A 5,638-nucleotide genomic window follows, 5' to 3' on the forward strand; every position below is an offset into this window, starting at 1 on the left:
CTGAAAGAAAGATTTGAAAGTCAAAATGAAATAAATATTAATATCAAATTAAACATTAAACCTATATCAAATTAAACATTAAAATCAATTAACCTGTGAGGTATCAATCGAAGGCTCTTCAACTGGAGGCTCTTCATTATCTGCGACTCCTTCGGAAGTTTCATTCAACTTTGAAACTCCAATAGCCATTTCACCCATCTTTTCTATAAAATATGAATAAGCCTGAACAGTATTCCCTGCATCGTAAGCCACTTGAGAAGCAACCTTGATACAATGAGCCACTCTCAAAGGTTCATGGTTTTCATGGCCGACCACTAATCCAGTATCAAACTCCGCTCTATACGTGTTTGCCTTTTGCATCCACCGTTTCAAAAGAAAATGCATTGGAATCTCTTCGATCTCATAGCGTTGAAAAAGCTTTAACATGTGACCACAAAGTAACCCCATAAACTGAAAATGCTTACATTCACAGTCTCTCTCTAAGGTTCTTCTATTGAAACTCACTTTCCAAACGAACTTCTTCTGCGGGTCTCTGAATTTCACCATGTAGCTTCCGGTTCCATTGTTGACAATCTCGTCCCCATCAAATTTGTACTCCGTCTTTGCCTTCTCTAATTGCTCCTTAAATTTATTGAATGGATTAATTGTATAGACCTTCGCAGCATGCATAAGGAGAAAATCATCTTTAGGCATAATTCAAGAACTATGCTCGGTGCGGTAATCAGAATCTCTTTCATTCCTAGCAATCAAAGTCAAGGACCTCTCATTACCATGTACAAACTCCATCAGCCTAGTTGTCGAATTTACGAATTGGTCATAATAAGAATTCATCAATTTACTTCTCCCAGTCGTATGCATACCAGCAAAAAATGTGTCACAGAGATAACAAGGCACCCATTTCTCCCGTATATTATACATTTCTGTCAACCAAGGATTTTCAGACAACTCATTATTCTCTATTATTGTACATCATCTTCTTTCAAAATCACTAATCATATATGAGAAAGAAATAGTGTTCTTCAAGTCAGTTACCAGTGTCTCAATTTTAGTAAATGACAGCTTCTCTTGAAATTTTTGCATAATATGCCAAAGACAGTAACGATGACGAGTATCAGGGAACACTTTGGCAATAGCTGCAGTCATCGCTCTATCCTGGTCAGTGATGATTGTTGTTGGCGCACGACCACCCATGGCTGCAAGCCATACCTTAAATAGTCATATAAATGTATCTTCTGTCTCATCAAGTAACAATGCGCAACCAAACGGAATCGACTGCATATGATGGTTAACTCCAGTAAAAGGGGCAAAAGGCATAGAGTATGCATTGGTACGATATGTGGTATCAAAAGAGACAACATCCCCAAAATACTCATACTGCACTCGAGACCTCCCATCAACCTAGAAAAAGTTTACTGCAGTCAATTTTGATCTAGATTAATGGCGTAGTAGAACTGGGGATTCTCGGCACTCTTCTGCATAAAATAGTTAAGCATGGCAGTTGCATCACCTTCTTTAGGCATTTTTCTGGTTGAACCGTAATGATTGTTCCAGCAATCCCTCTTTGTAAACCCAAGTTCTTCCCCATTAAAAACAGCTGCAACTTTGCCGACTGGTAAACCATTTTCACCAAAAATTTTAGTCAACCTCTTCGCCGCTTCAGGCATATTTTTGTTTGATCTCATACAATTTCTCTTTACTGGATTAACCAAACCGTGGCTATGGTCATTTTCAGCACAACTTACATAGTATCTTCGTGTTTTCTTTTCGTAACACGCATTCTAGCGGGGAAACTACACCTGATAGTGCTAGTATTTCTAGAAACACCCACTTCTCCCACTTCTCTCTTGTTATGGAGTTTTTCACGAGAGCAAACCATTAAACAGCCCGTAGCCAAATCCACACCGCTTTTTTTTCCGATCTTTCGACCGAACACAAGTCTCAAATCTCTCTTGTTGACCATACTGTTTGTAGCAAGCCTTTGCATTGTCAACACTACTAAAAACCATACCTACAAACGGATCAACTAGTTTATGCATTTCTCTATCCGGGGATTTATTGGAAGAAGACCCAACAACTACGTCTTCTTCCATACTGATAGCTATATTTTTGGCCATTGACTCCATTATACACACATATTTCGGTTTGATTAAATTATTAAATCAAAATATTCAAATGTAAAATCAATTATTCATAAAGCTCTGTTAAAGTTGATTTTTAGAATTTTAATTTTCAGTTTGATTTTGGGTTTGGGTTTGATTTTGGGTTTAATTTTGGGTTTGATTTCAGTAGTGGAGGAGAGAGTGAGAGCGCGCGAGAAGGTAAGAGTTTGTTTTGGGTTTGGTTTGATTTTGATTTTTGATAGTTAAAATGGAAATTGAAAGAGAAAGAAAGCAATTTACCGAAATACCCCTGCTCTATTTAGTTAAGGCAATATTTGGGCCTTTGATTTCTAATTTAGATTGAGTGATCCAACGGTGAGTTTCAGCTGTAAGGTTGTTGTTAGATTTTCGGCTGTCAACCTATCCGGCCCGTATATATATATATATATAGTATAGCCCTTCTCTAAAAAATAGTTACTTAAGTTAACTTAAAATAAGTACGTAGGTAAAACTTCACTTAGAAAGTGAATTCAACCCCAATGTTTTGTAGATATGATATACTCATTATAAATATAATCTCAATAAAATTTCAGCTCATTTGGAAACCTCCAATATTGACAAAATATTATTGCAAAAACTCGATATTTCTAGACCGTTAGATTTCTTTTTAAATATAACAACAATTTTTATCTATGTTAGAGGTTTCCAAATGAGTTGAAATTTTGTGGAGATGATCTTTATGATGAGTACTTCATAACTACAAAAAATAGGTTTGAATTCATTTTCTAGGTAAAGTTTTATTTACGTACTTATTTTAAGTTAACTTAAGTAGCTACTTTTTAGAAAAGTGATTGTATATATATTTGGAGTATGCCCAAGACAAAATGGGAGGTGCCCAGCGGATATGATTATTAATATTAATGAGACACCATAAACACGGACGCGGCATGGACGTGCGTCTGATGCGGTCAACACAGTCAAGACACGGTCAACTAAATCGGACACGGGTCAAAATGCAATCATGATGCGGTCAACATGGGACACGGATTTTGACTCAAAAAAATATAAAATAAGTCAAAATAATGCTAAAAAACTCAATTTTTCTAGATTTTATTTTGGGAAGATTTATGACTCGTTTTTAAAGTTTGATTAGGAAATATTAAACTTAATCTTGTGGTTATTTATCTTGAATAGTTTTGAATTTATGAATGTTGATACATTTAATTTAGTTTTTAATCTTCTATTTATATAAAATAAAATTATAAATATTAATTAATTTTCGCGTTTGCGTCTTTCTTTTTTGAGATATAACTGAATCGTCGACGCGTCTGTGTATGCATCTGCTTCAGTTTCGTGTTCGTGTAAACATAGGTGAGGAACTATAGGGAAAAAATACAACAGTGCGGGGAGATTAGGCCAAATGTTATAGTTGTCAATTTTATGCCCAAGTACAATTAGGCCTAAAGCCTTTACGCCCACAAGCCCATAAGAATACTTTTTAGTTTCTTAAAGATAAAAAAACGGGAGCGAAAGAGTATCAAATCATATCAAAAAAGTTAAAAAGTTAAAAAAAATGGACAAAAAAAGACAAAAAAGAAAAGAAGGGCGATGAGGTCGGTGCTAAAAGCGGAATCGACCATAAAAGCCGGTGACTACGTGGGATAATTTACAGAAAACAGCTGCCATGCTTGCTGTAGTGGGTTTTGCTTGGAAAGCTGGTAGCAAATTTTCTTCTCCAAGTACTCACTCCCATGTCAGTGTCTCTCCACAGGATCCTTTACTTACACTGGATCCTTTACTTGTATTGTATGAGGATAGTTTGTTAGGGAAGAGAGTCAAGAGACTATATATTGCGAATCATAGATGGATATAAGGGGGTGCGTGTGGGGGCGGTCGCAACCCCGCCCCCCTAATTATTTTAGCAAACTTCCACTACCCCCCCCCCCCCTCTAAAATTTTCACAACTAGAGTGAGAATATAATCAACAAAAAAAAAATAGTATGAAAAAAAGGACTAATAAAAAATATTCCAATAAACCAATGTTTTTTTTACTTCTCTTTTTGCCCTTACAAAATTATTATTTATCATTTATTTTTAGCCCAAAACCATTAAAGATTGACAAATGTGTCTTTGAATGTTTGATGGGTTAATGAGACTAAAACAAATAGCCAAAGACCCAAAGCTCAACCAGTCAATATAATTCTAATCACCCATAACAAACTCGTAAGCTCTCTCTCCTTTCTTTCACTCTCAATTCTTAAACAAGCGTCGTCATACCTCAACACAAAAAAACAAAACAAAAAAACAAAACAAAACAAAAACAAAAACAAAAACAAAAAACAAATTCATAAAAGACTTGTAGAGCTTGTTGCAAACTTGTCCTAATTATTTATAAAACTCGTTATCATTATCAATAAAGTTTCCACTTAAAAAAAAAAAAAAAAAACAAAACAAAACAAGGTAATTTTTTAACTTTCAATGTTAATCATTTATAGTTTTCTCCATATGATAGTAAGGTTATATAGACTTATAATATTATATGAAGTTTTGTTAAATTGTTGTAGACTTGTGGACTAGATTATGTAGATATATATAGACATATAGTAGAATCAATTAATGACTTAAGGCCTTAAGTAGTTAACTTTATAAATCCATATTAAATTGTTAGTAGTATAATTTTGTTCTTCTTTATTGTTTAGACCTTCTGACAAAAAAATAAATAAAAATAAAAAATTGGCATACTTTTTTTTATGTGGTGGGGTGGGGTGTGCACATAATCTCGCACCCCCTGACTTAGAATCCTAACTCGTCCCTGGTGCGAAGGTACATCTCTAACAAAGTTTTTCAAGTTTAAGTGTTTTTTTGTTTTTGAGTAAGTGTGTTGGGTTTGTTGTTTTGTAGCTAATGAAGGTTCGAGTTCTCATGTATCCCCAAGCAATTTCTAAGATAATATTTTTTATCGGATGATTGGGTTTTAGTTATAATTTGTTTGATTTAAGTATATTGTGAAATGAGACTTCATTGTGTTTGTTTATATTATGTTGATGTGTACAAAGTTGTTGGGTTCGTGGTAAGTTTATGCTTACTGTTAGGGGTTTCACATTGTTTATTTGAGTTGTTTAGAGTTGTGTAGTTATTAAGTTGATTTGTTGGAAAATGGGTATGGTAATGTAGGAAACAATAATTCTAGGGAGACAGGGTGTTGAGCCCGTTCTAGTGACCTGCTGAGGTGGAAGGCAATTTTTCCTCCTCTCTCTCTCTCACTCACGTGCTCTTTAATTTACAAAAAGATAAAAAAAAATAATAATAATAATAATAACTTCTCTTCTATCTCTCTCTCTCTCTCTAAGTATTTATTGAAAACACCCCCTATTTGAAACCCCCACACTTTCATCAATAAAAACATCATACATGAATTTAATGTCAACATGACTAATATAAAAACACCTCAATTTTTTATTCATTTGTTGTGTTGGGTTTTCTATAGATTAATTTAGATTTTTTTTTGCTTTAAAATTGAGAACTTTGAGGTTTTAGGA

The sequence above is a fragment of the Coptis chinensis genome, chromosome 4 (genome assembly GCF_015680905.1).
Source record: "Coptis chinensis isolate HL-2020 chromosome 4, ASM1568090v1, whole genome shotgun sequence".
NCBI lineage: Eukaryota > Viridiplantae > Streptophyta > Magnoliopsida > Ranunculales > Ranunculaceae > Coptis > Coptis chinensis.